This window comes from Haliotis rufescens, unplaced genomic scaffold, assembly GCF_023055435.1.
Source record: "Haliotis rufescens isolate VD_foot unplaced genomic scaffold, xgHalRufe1.0.p SCAF_54, whole genome shotgun sequence".
In the NCBI taxonomy this organism is placed as follows: domain Eukaryota; kingdom Metazoa; phylum Mollusca; class Gastropoda; order Lepetellida; family Haliotidae; genus Haliotis; species Haliotis rufescens.
In genome coordinates, this window is record NW_025964268.1 from 2,608,035 (window position 1) to 2,620,349 (window position 12,315).

Sequence of the window (12,315 nt, forward strand, 5' to 3'; positions counted from 1 at the left end):
AACGGATCAGAAGTAGAATGACAAGTCGGATGTAACGAAAAGTCGGGTATAACGCACCAAGTATTGATATCTCATAAAGTGGTCCTCACCATTAACACTGCAGCTGTCTGGATCCGCTGATCGTGGCATCCCCCCGTTATGATCCCTGATCCGTCAGCACCCACCCTCTAGGATTCACCTAACTGGTAAGCCTCAACAATCTCCATCTCCATAACTCTCTCCCCATTTTATTCTGACATCCCGCGACATCACTAAATGTGTCCCAACTTAAACAATACTGAAATATAATAATTTTCTCTCGGGTGTGTCTTGTACAGTCAGAAGTCTATATTCAACGAGGAAGCCGCCTCGTGGCTTTTGCCGGCTGCTTGCTGTATGGCTTCAATATAGCTTCTTGCAGGCCAGTTCCTTCTCTAGACGGACATATGGTCTGTGTATGTGGATCATTCCGAAGCAAGTGGCTGGCTTCGAGAGAAACCAAGTGTTACTGTTCTATATGTCTCCGCATGCGTCTCACCATGGCCATCGAATGTTGTCCAAACAACAGGCAACGCTTATAAAGGTGCGGCAGTGGATTTGAACTTTCACCGGCCACTTTTTCTTCGACGTCCAACACAACTGGACGCGCGCACCTCACACTGAGGTTATTGACCCCGCCGGTACCATATTTTCAGCCATGATCAGGAGTTTTTTTGTCGTCTGCTCGGTGCGCGAATTACGTCTGCTTATGTGATCGTCTGCTGTGGTGATGTAACTGGCGAAGGATGACTTTTGATCCTTGCAGCTTCCTGCTGAGGGGGAGAAACGCGTTGAGATGACACTATGTCAGTAGAATCCCCACGGATATACGATAGTGGAAGAAACAGCTGGCTTCCCCCTTAACGCTGAGATAAGGTTCATTGAAGCGGGGGTTGCCACCAAGTAGCTACGGCCCGTCAGATAAAGCAGATAGCACAGAGTGGAAGCGCTCAATAGCTGATACAAGCGTCAGTTTGCAAACGCGATGGATGTATAAACATTCCTAATAGCCGCATGGACTGTGTTTGGACAGCTATGTAGAAAAGTAGGGACAATATTATATCTGTATGCCACGGAGGCAACAGAGCCGATCGAGACAGATAGCAGACAACCATTTGATAGACGAGCAGACGATATAATATCAATGTATATTTTCCCGGTGTGTTGCATGTTGAGGACTTGAGTGAAACAACGTCAGGATATACGTGTTGTGCTTAAAATCCACGCCGGAGTTGAGTAACGTTGATGCAGTGCAGATGATGTGGGTGCACACATGTGCAGGTGGTGCGATGTAACGCGCAGAGTGCAGTATCAACGAGGTGCAGACTCCCGACTCGAGCTGGATAGTAGACTGTATCTTCTACACCATTGCCTGACCGACTGGACAAGTTGTTGTACCGAAGCAGGTAAATAGACCAACATGTTTGACCATACTCCCTCAGTAGTGTTGCTATAACACAGCCGAGCTGGAACATCCGCACAGTGCCAGGTTTCTATTACAAGCACCCCTATGACCCCAATATCGCTATCTGGGAGTTAGGTTTACCATCCTTCAGCGTTATATCGGTACTTACTACATGCATATACGTTTAACAACAGATTAACCTCATTGTCGATTAGTTTATTCATAGCAAATCACAAATTGCTGGGAAAAGGATTTCCAATTCATATTCTGATAAATTCTTCTCACAGTGGAAACCAATCAGCCTACCTACATTATGATAGTTATTGTTGTGTAATTATGTATTAAACATTACCTACATGACGTATCTCCTTAAATGTATAAGAATTCATAACTCTCCGCCTCCTTATATAAAACAGCATCTACATTTTCTGAATATGTTAATCATGATAATACTTTCATATACTTAGTACTTATTCAAAGTACGTTAATGAAATATGTAAACACACAACCTTTTCCCATATTGATCATGTCATGATACACACGTATGACCTGAAGTAATTATTAATTATTACTGACTTTGATAAGAGGTTTTATGTATCAAAGTAGTTTATTCGATTGCAGGTATTCGTGTATCAATTATTGTAGTATAGGCGGAGGAAATGGCGTCATCAACAGAATGGTACTGTAGAGTAGATCTAAACGAAAATAGACCCATTAAAAATAGTTACAATTTCCTGTGTCAACGTACAAAGGGTATAACGTCGGCTGGATGATTGCACTTTGATTTTGCTTTGTTGAAATAGATGTTATTAGGAATATAGTTGTTGTATATAAATACTACACTACAGGTGCCTCTACCCACCAGTTTGAGTTGCTGTAGGGTTATATGCATACTGTAGGGTTATATGCATACTGTAGGGTTATATGCATACTGTAGGGTTATATGCATACTGTAGGGTTATATGCATACTGCTATACCCTGCACATAGTGTGATGTGGCTGCAGACATCAATATGTTTTAATGCATGACATTTTCCATGCACGCTATACTCCTTTCAAAGGCCATGTGCAGGATATGTATCGGGTCGCTGGTTTTATAATGCTCGACTTAATGCCGGGTCACGTGTCAATGTATCATCTGCACTACATTGCGACGTCGGTACTGGGATATATACGGACTGTCAGCTCTTTGAGTATGTAGTGACGTAGCCTTGCTCCTAGGCTTTACTGAAAGATAAGTCCATGGATGTGTAGTAATTCTATCCTCCTAATATGCAAGTCTAGATATGTGAACAGTACTAAGGTCGCCAGTCTCTTATAGGGGCAACTGTTTCTTATTATTTACATAATGTAGACATTATGATTTAAACTAATGCTTGAGAGAGAGAGAGAGAGAGAGAGAGAGAGAGAGAGAGAGAGGGAGAGGGAGAGAGAGAGAGAGAGAGAGAGAGGGAGAGAGAGAGAGAGAGAGAGAGAGAGGGAGAGGGAGAGAGAGAGAGAGGGAGAGGGAGAGAGAGGGAGAGAGAGAGAGGGAGAGGGAGAGAGAGAGAGAGAGGGAGAGAGATAGAGAGGGAGAGGGAGGGAGAGAGGGAGAGAGAGAGAGAGAGCAAACATATTGATAATATGACATTATTCAGTGGTTACAGGCGGGGCTATGAATCTAATAAACACGTCATGTATAATTTCTGCTATCGCTGTGGCATGGTCTGAGAGAGAATTGAAGGATTAATACGGTATGCACAGGTAATGTTTAGAACTGAAACACTTAACTGAATATAAAAGTTTCAAGTACGGCGACTGTCATCGATTGCTCACAGTTCGAAATAAGTAGAGAGAAAACGAAGGAGATAGTGTGAGATGGAAGGAAAGAGTAAAAGAGATAATGGGTGAGTGAGGGTTTGTGGACTGGAGCAACACACAACAGTCGGTGTCCGTGGTTCAGCTGTGCCAGATGTAGTAGCCCCGCGTCATGACTCTGGAAGTTATATTTAGTTAGTTTCATGTTTTCGCTAAAGTCGGGGCAAGCTAAAACAAGTCTAATTTCGTTGATTCACATGAAAATAGCAGAGTAGGAATGGTTTTAAAAAAAAATAAAAATATTACAATTATGTTAAAGACATGTTTTTATAGTCTAAGAGAGTGAGTCTACAGATGTAGTAGCGCACTGGTCACCACACGGCGTTGTTGGGTAGAGTTAATCTCGGCAACTGACGGAGATACATGTGCCAAAGTCATCACACACATGTTATCATCCACACATGTTATCAGTGGCCGTTCCCGATAGCTACGGTAAGACTGATAACCTAACACCAGCACCCCCCCCCCCCCCCCCCCACACACACACACCCAATAACCTTATAACGTATATAAACGTACGAAATATATTGCAACCTTAGTTCAGTATCTCGATAACATTGTAGAAACACGCTCAAAATTCAATGTTACATTTCAATATATATATAATCATCAATGTTGATTTTGAAATAAAACACGAGATCATTTTCCTGTCATTGCACCTACTGAATATTCATGGTTTGATTACCAAACATTAGGTCATCCATAAACAAAGTATGTGATTAAAAACAAATAACAAAAGTTCCAAAAGGTGCTAAGCACAACAATAAATGGAAGGGTATAAAGTGAACTACTTGAACACTACTTTATACAAATTATCAGGACAACAAATAAATATTTGAGAAATTCCCAGCTATCTGATTACCATGCAGGTAGCTGTCCGCTTTACCGCAGACTCCGTTATTAGCAGAGTAGAGACTAACCTCAGTGTCTACAGTTCGGCACTGCATATAACACGGCGTTTGTCTACAGTTCGGCACTTCTAAATATCAGTTTGCTTATAAACCAGCAAGACACCAGGTTACTCATGAAGATCCGGGTTACTATAAGCCTTCAGCAACCGATGCTTGTCGTAAGAGGCAACTAACAGGAACGGGTGGTCAGGATCGCGGACTTGTTTGATGCATGTCATCGTATCGCAATTACGTGGGTCCATGCTCATGATATCAATCACTGGATTGTCTGGTCCAGACTCGATTTCTTACAGAGAGCGAGAGCGTCTACCAAATAACACTGTATAACGGGGGTACGTTATAAAGAGACAGCAACACGCGATGCCACATACATGACGCCAGCCCTGAATGTCAGTCTAGCTATCAGTTAGATCGCTGGCCCTTACTATATATTATCTGGACATACGTCCTCGCATCGTACCGTATTCCTCAGCTAGTTTTCCGCTTTTCGCTCTCAAATATATATGTATAAAACTCTCACAACCCGGAAGTGGACACTTTGAAATGAACAGCAAGGTCGAGAGAATCTCTGTCCTCGCGCTTTTAAGCGTGCTTGTATCAACGACTTACACGTGTGGTTTCCTTAAAGTAATCATTGCGATACTGAAACTGTTTTTTAACAGACAATGAACATTTGTGAGATGGTTATGAAACATCCGAACCCTACACCTTCATTCTTGAAGGTATTTACAATATGTATTCGACGCTTTCAAACCTCGCGTCGATTAATTGCAAAGCTGCTGACGAGTCGAAAGGTAATATTACGAGAAGTAATAGCTTCCAAATATGAATTTGAAATCTCAATTCGTTTTATATATGTATTCAAATTCATTTTGAAATTTGAAATCTATATAAACCTGCGAGCTTTGTTTAATGACTTGGGGTGAGCTCCTTTGAATTAAGCAGTCGTTAGAGAGACCATCCACACAGTCGTAAAGCCTGTTCTGATCCTCCCAAGCTGGTGTTAATTAGGTGAGAAGTTATTTAATGGCCGTAATTGGGTTTCCGGTGATGCTACCAACTATATCGACTGACCTCCAGCTGTAGGTAGGTGAGGAACAGTGCACAGTCTTTCTTTTAAATGCTTGAGGTGAGTAAGTGGGGTTGTTATGGAGCTTGTAAAGCGCTACACCACACAATCTCCACCAGAGTTTACCATGTATTCCCTGGAAATCGAACCTGCGTCTTTGGTGTATAATAAGCACTAGGCTGTCCCTAGTCTCCAACAGACCCTGATACACAATATCCGACATGACTCCAAGGAACACTACAATACTTTGGTAAGTTCAGACTAGTTATAAGGATGTTCTCCGAGCTTGGTCTTATTAAAAGACTATAGATAATGTCCATGAAAGTGTATTCATGAACCAGTTGAAAACACATAAGATTCATTTCTTAGGAGGCCATCACTTATTGTAGCTTCTTTTTTTTTGCTTGTTTGTTGATTAATATTCAAGTTATATGCCGGCGGCCTATGGTTATTGTAGCACAGGTTTGAATGTTCTTTAGTGGAACATCTAGAAAATCAGATGTAGGACACGCACGCACACACAATATTAAAACGCACATTTCGATGTTTGAACTGATATAGTATATTCTGTATTGAAAACCCATGCCTAAATTACATAAGCATGTTGGGATAAACCCTAAAACAGTTTCCTTTTGTCATGTGTCGTGTTGTGGCGTCTGGATGTAGAACACACGTGTAAACGATGCACACCGTGTGCCTGTCTCATTGTGTCATTGTGTCATTGTCTCAGTGGCTGCGACGTCCGCCGACCACATGTAGCGGCGCTCGGGGTTGGGTCCTCAACACAACCCTTCATTGTTGGCTTTGCCAGGAAGCGCTATACGTCGCTGTTCTAACACACGCTGCTTGTACACATGTGATCTTAAAGTTTATGATTTTCTTCATTAATGAACCACCAGCTTGTAGCTTATGATCAAGGAAACGTCTCACATACATGTAATATCGAAAAAATTAAAGGGTGTCCTAAAAGGATAGGTTCAACTACGGTGACTTTGATACACAGATACCTAACACTAATGACCTAGTAGTACAAGGAACGTGTAGAATTGTCTTCTAAAAAGTTCGAATTCCGAAGTCTATCTTTGCTCCAAGGCTGTACTGAATGATAAGTCCACAGGTGTATGTAGAGTAATTCTTGCAAGTCTAGATAAGCTGTTTATATTATCTACAAATTATGATTTAAACTACTAATAATTGCCTTAGAGACTTGTCCAAGTCTATCCAAAGTCAAACACGTCTACTATCTTTGCTTTGCACTTTCCACCAACATTAAGCTGATTGTAGTTGACTCACAAGTTATTTGTAAGTGTTTATAAAATAATTCGCTAAAACTTAATTTCCCGAAGTTGAGAGGTGTATGCGAATGGGATGGAAGCTTTGGGAAGTCGATAAGAATGGAATGCTACAGCTGAGAATGGGACAAAAATGGGTTGCTAGAGATGAGAAGTGAATGGAAATGGGATGCTGGAACGTATATTGGGTGAAAATGTGAAGACTGACTATAAAAGTCCAGTTTCCACCCTTGCCGAATTAGGCTGGTATTATGGAGTTACATTTTGGCTGGACTAACGAGTCTATGCATAGTCCAATCAAAATCGCGTACCGAAATCGAGATCCGGTTCGTAAACTGTCGTGCAGATTTCGATCGATTGCAGGATTTGCAAAACATGTGCACCGCCAACTCGTTGTCAGCAGATATTTTCCAAATCTGTACATGTTTTTAATCAAGGTGCTCACGTGATTTGATGCATTTCGCGATGTAAGACTCGTTTTATCGCAATATAAAATCTTGATTATCGATCAGATCGTCCTGACTGGGCGCCACCATTTTGTGTGAAGCAAACGCAAGTGATACAAGAGGTGGAACCTGATTGGTAGGATTAGAAGGGACATAACTGGTAATAGCCACTGGTGGCGCTACGATCTAGCCCAGTAATTCCAGCTTAGTTCGGCAAGGGTGGAAACTGGACTTTTAAAGTCAGTTAACTCTCTTGCCTCGGGAAGATGAAATGTGAATGGTTTACATAATATATACTAGTGTACACTCGTGTCTTTAAAACAGGTTGATTCATCTGTCTGCAAAGAGCATCGAGAATACGACACGACCGGGCTAAAATGTCAGCACTTATGCCCAACACCGGCTGTTTCCCACACATTGTAAGAGATTGTTTAGAAAGCGGTTTTAAAATAACATTTGCTGAAATGACAACAACACACGGCCCCGATGTCTGACAAACCTGGGTTAATTGGCAAGTTTTCCGAGGAAGAGTCAAATAACCGAGTTGTTCTCTCGCTAACATAGGTCCCGTGGCTTTAGCTCCACATATCTCACAGGCTGATGCTCTCTGATTGCTAAACATGCTCCTTAAGAGCGATTGCGTAATAAATAAATACTTTGTCTCTATCCTGCATAGTAATCCATAATTCATCCACGACCCGCTGTAATAAGAAATACTTTAAGACATACTGCAATATATTTGTTCATCCATCCTTCTCTTTATCCACATCTCTGTTAATTTAACAGGTTTTTGTTTATGTTTATACTTTAACATTTTGCAACAAAAAAACTTTTTATATTAGCAACATATACTCACCATGTGCACAAGTGGTTAAAGCGTTGGCTCGTCAAGCCGAAAGACATGGGCACAATGTATGAGTAAGAGGCGACTAACTTGGTTGATGCATGTCATCGTATCCCAATTTCGTAGATCGATATTCATGATATCAATCACTGGACTGTCTGGTCTAGACTCGATAATTTATAGACCTCCGTCATACAGCTAGAATATTGCTGAGTGTGGCGTTAACCATATTTAAATAATTCAACTTGTACACCCTTCCTTAAATTAAATCGACAACATTCTGTATTAGATAACGTGTTAATACAACCACCCAGTTCAGGTTCATCAACAGAACGTATAGATGAACTATGCGCCTAAGTTACTCCAAACCCCCAAAGAAGCATGGTGCCTCTAATTGTTTAGTTGTTCGTTAAAAGTCCGCAAATGTGTATTTGCATATTACCTGCAATTACGTTTCTGTTCGAAGGTACCTGTTGTACGTTAGTCGCTCACAAACGCCAATGTTTACCGGAATATTTGCTTGAGCAAAGGTCAATCCTGAGCACCTCGCGTAAACATAAGTTATTGTAACAACAAACAGCTTGTGTTATTTGAAACAGGTGGAATCAAATAGCTCTGTGAGGGAGATTGATAAGGTCTTCCTTTACAGGCCTGCACGCTTTCGAGTAGTTGTTTCATAGGTAAGTCATCAGCTTATGGCATAATTCATTGGAGACAGGAGGACTTTGAGTCTAATAAACACGTCATGTATAATTTCTGCTATCGCTGTGGCATGGTCTGGTCCTGGGCTTAGAATAAGGTGTAACCGAATACACATTCTTGTTTTCTGAATTTATTACATTGAAAAGAAGATGACAGAAGATTGAACAGAATATATTTACAGTGCTATACAATATGGGCTTCATCTTCTTTCTTGTTTTTAGATGGGAGAGTTGACATAATCTCTGGTCTGCTGGTTCTTAATATATCTGCCTCTTTCTGTTTTAAGACAGTGACAGCTAATATACAGTTTGGTCCATTTACATTAGACAGGTCTGCTCTGAAATTGTCCTGGATGTCTAAGTTTGTGGTTAATATTCTCACTATAAATTTGATGACTTTCAATAAGGAATTAAGCTTCAAATTTAGACTGAAGAAGTTGCTGTACTCGTGGTCAGGAAGCATGATTTTCACTGTGTGCCTGATTGATGATGTCTACGACATATTTGGCGATGTGCCCCCGACATGGGCATCTATTGAGATGTAGCATGCAAATAGCTGCTTTGAAAGACCCAGTTCTGACGATGACAATGCCGAGGAAGGTGTACGAATTCACTATTTCAGTAAACTCATTTCCAACTTCGAGCTTCAGCTTCATTTCCTTCGCAGAACCACAAAAAGATTATTATCTTGTTTTTTACTATATATATATACTGATAGTATTCAGTCTTGGGTGACTTTTTTCAGAATATCGACACGTGGTTTTGAAGTCCACGAGCATAGAGTGAGAGAAGTACAAGATCATCAGCGAACAGTAGGTGGGTTAGGGCGTGATTTCACTCATCATGGAGGCGTTACTGTACTTGTTTGAGGCAAGATTGTCTTTCAGGTCGTTGACAAAAATGCTAAAAGGTTGGAGACACATCCTTGTTTTACTCCAATGCTGGACGATATGGCTCTGTTGCTGCACCATCAATATATACTGCATGAGACACGTTAGAGTTCATGTTTACTAAAATGTTTTTCACGTTTCCATTGATATTGTTATTAAGTAACATGTACTTTAGCCCATTTCTCCACACTATGTCAACTGATTTCCTTAAGTCCACAAAACAAGCATACAACGTTTTTCGAGACTTCTTGTACTTTTAAATGCACGTGTTTGTATTGAGACATGTCTGTATGAGATCATGGCCGAACTTGTTGGTCAATACGTCTGTGTTGTTCCTGACAGTAGAGAGCTCTTCTTGGTTGTTTGCTGGTACCGGGGAATGACTACGGTCACCCTCAGCTATCAGTTTGTCCCAAAGTGGTCCAGTGCTAGCGTTGAAGCCGCCCCCAACAATAACTTTTCCCTTTGCTCCCTAAAGAGCTAGGGGTTCTTCAAGTGTTGCAAACGCGGCTGATGTTTTACTGTTCCATACGCTTCAGTTTTCTGGTGGTATATACACAAATCCGATGATGGCATCCTGAGGAATGTTTCTGACCCTCGACTCTCACCCACAACATATCTCCGTTCTATCTAAAACCTGGACTGCTGGTTCACACGGTGGGGTAGCCTAGTGGTTAAAGCGTTCGCTCGTCACACCGAAGACCCAGGTTCGATTCCCGACATGGGTACAATGTGTTAAGCCCATTTCTGGTGTCTAACACCGAAATGTAGCTGAAGGCAGCCTAAAACAGTGTGTGTTCTAAGGTTCATAGTTTAGGTTTAAGAAGGGCAAGAACATATAAATGATACTTATAATATAGTTGTGTGTGCTTTAATCAGAGAATAGTGAGCTACAAGGAATTATGGAGTATCTGACCCCAGTCCCGAGCCTTTTGCACATCACAGGCCGTCCCAGGTCAGCGAGAATGGAGTGTTTAGCTAATCGTGACGTCCTCCTCGGCAGCTGCATCACCAACGACTACGTCGGCGATCAAGAATCACCGTCCCACCTCCTCCATGTGTTTAAGTGACAGAGCGGGTCTACGCACTGGGAATATTGGCCACTCGGCTCCGATGTGCGTTCCGTCACGTGATTACAAATATGTATCTTTCGACCGTTATTCAATTTTCAACAGTAAACATTGATGCTGTCCTCTAAACTTCACCCCTGAGTTTCGTCTTCCGTTGACCGACTGAACTACCAACCGCGAGCACTCGTGCTCTTTGACAAATACAAATAAATATATGCAAGTCGTTTGATTAATTTTCCATTAAATCGAAATTGTGTAAATACAGTTTGTTCATAAAATATCCGATTGAAAGTAAAGTTTGAAATACTTCTGTCGTCTGATTACCTATGAAAGACTGAGGTAACTCTCAATTACTTACATTGCGGGAAAATTGGAGTTTACATTTCGGCGTACTACTAAAAGATTTGGGTTTACTGGAATATGTTCATGTAAGAAGAAAGAAGTCATGTTTCAGAAATCCATGCGATAAGTCAAAACCAGCATTTCAATTCTGCGTTTATTCATCTAAATAATTATGTAAACACACCTTTATATGCATGGTCGTCTAGACAAGGCATGCATGGGCCCCTTTGTCTGACGACACTAGTTCGTTTTGACGTTTAGCTGTTTTCACGAAGAGAACGAAACGAATACTCTGTAGATGGAAGGCGAGGCTAGCCTCGTCGATGCTCCTCTGATCTGGTATCTTGCCTGAAGTTTGCATTAGTTATAATCGTCATATGGTTGGAGATAATTCCGATGCGATGTTAAATTCACTCACTATTAACGTGAAAGTAATAAAGAGTTAATGGTTCTAGATAATATCGTGACACAATACGTGTCCAAGTGTGACACTTTTGATCAACAAAATGGTCACCAGTTACCACCGAGATTTACCTGTAAATCCGAAGTGTGTTCTGAATGTTATTCCGATGCATGCGGAACTCCTCCAGCTCCACACCTGTCGCTCATTGTCCTCAGGTCATAGTACCTCTGACATAATGAAACATTCATGTGTGCAATTTCTCACATCACCTCTGTTTATGTTTACCAGTGCATGCATACAGACCCCATTTCCGTGGTGGCATTGTCTGAACATAGCTGATCATCGTGTCCCGAGCTATGCCCGGTAGAAACAGCGCAGCCTGTTGCCAAAACACTGCACACACGTACAAACAATGCAGTTATTGGAACCAGCCTACATGTCTTACGACTTAAATGCTGGCGATTTCCTGGTGTAGTGCCTGTTGAAGTTCCCAGCGCTCTGGCTTGGCCGTAATGGAAACATCAAGTCTTAACTTTACACAGCATACCGCAATGTATGTTGGTGGCCTGTTGGTTATGTGTAGGGTCGTGTGTCTGAAGATGATATATAGGGTCGTGTGTCTGATGTTGACGCGGAGGGTCGTGTGTCTAATGTTGATGTATAGGACTGTGTGTGATGTTGATGTATGGTGTCGTGTGTGTGATGTTGATGTATGGTGTCGTGTGTCTGATGTTGATGTGTACGACTGTGTGTGATGTTGATGTATGGGGTTGTGTGTCTTATGATGATGTGTACGACTGTGTGTGATGTTGATGTATGGGGTTGTGTGTCTTATGTTGATGTGTACGACTGTATGTGATGTTGATGTATGGGGTCGTGTGTCTGATGTTGATGTGTACGACTGTGTGTGATGTTGATGTATGGGGTCGTGTCTGATGTTGATGTGTACGACTGTGTGTGATGTTGATGTATGGGGTCGTGTGTCTGATGTTGATGTGTACGACTGTGTGTGATGTTGATGTATGGGGTCGTGTGTCTGATGTTGATGTGTACGACTGTGTGTGATG

At 41.6% G+C, this 12,315-nt stretch overlaps 1 protein-coding gene across 1 annotated transcript in view; it reads left to right on the top strand.

Annotated features, from left to right (window-relative positions):
• The first annotated feature begins 425 nt into the window (after positions 1 to 425).
• LOC124121918 (carbohydrate sulfotransferase 15-like) overlaps positions 426 to 12,315 on the top strand; it is a 57,724-nt gene continuing 45,834 nt past the window's right edge. The window contains exon 1 of the mRNA XM_046485049.2: positions 426 to 1,424. The gene's annotated coding sequence lies outside the window, so the exon portion shown is untranslated. The remainder of the gene's footprint in view (positions 1,425 to 12,315) is intronic.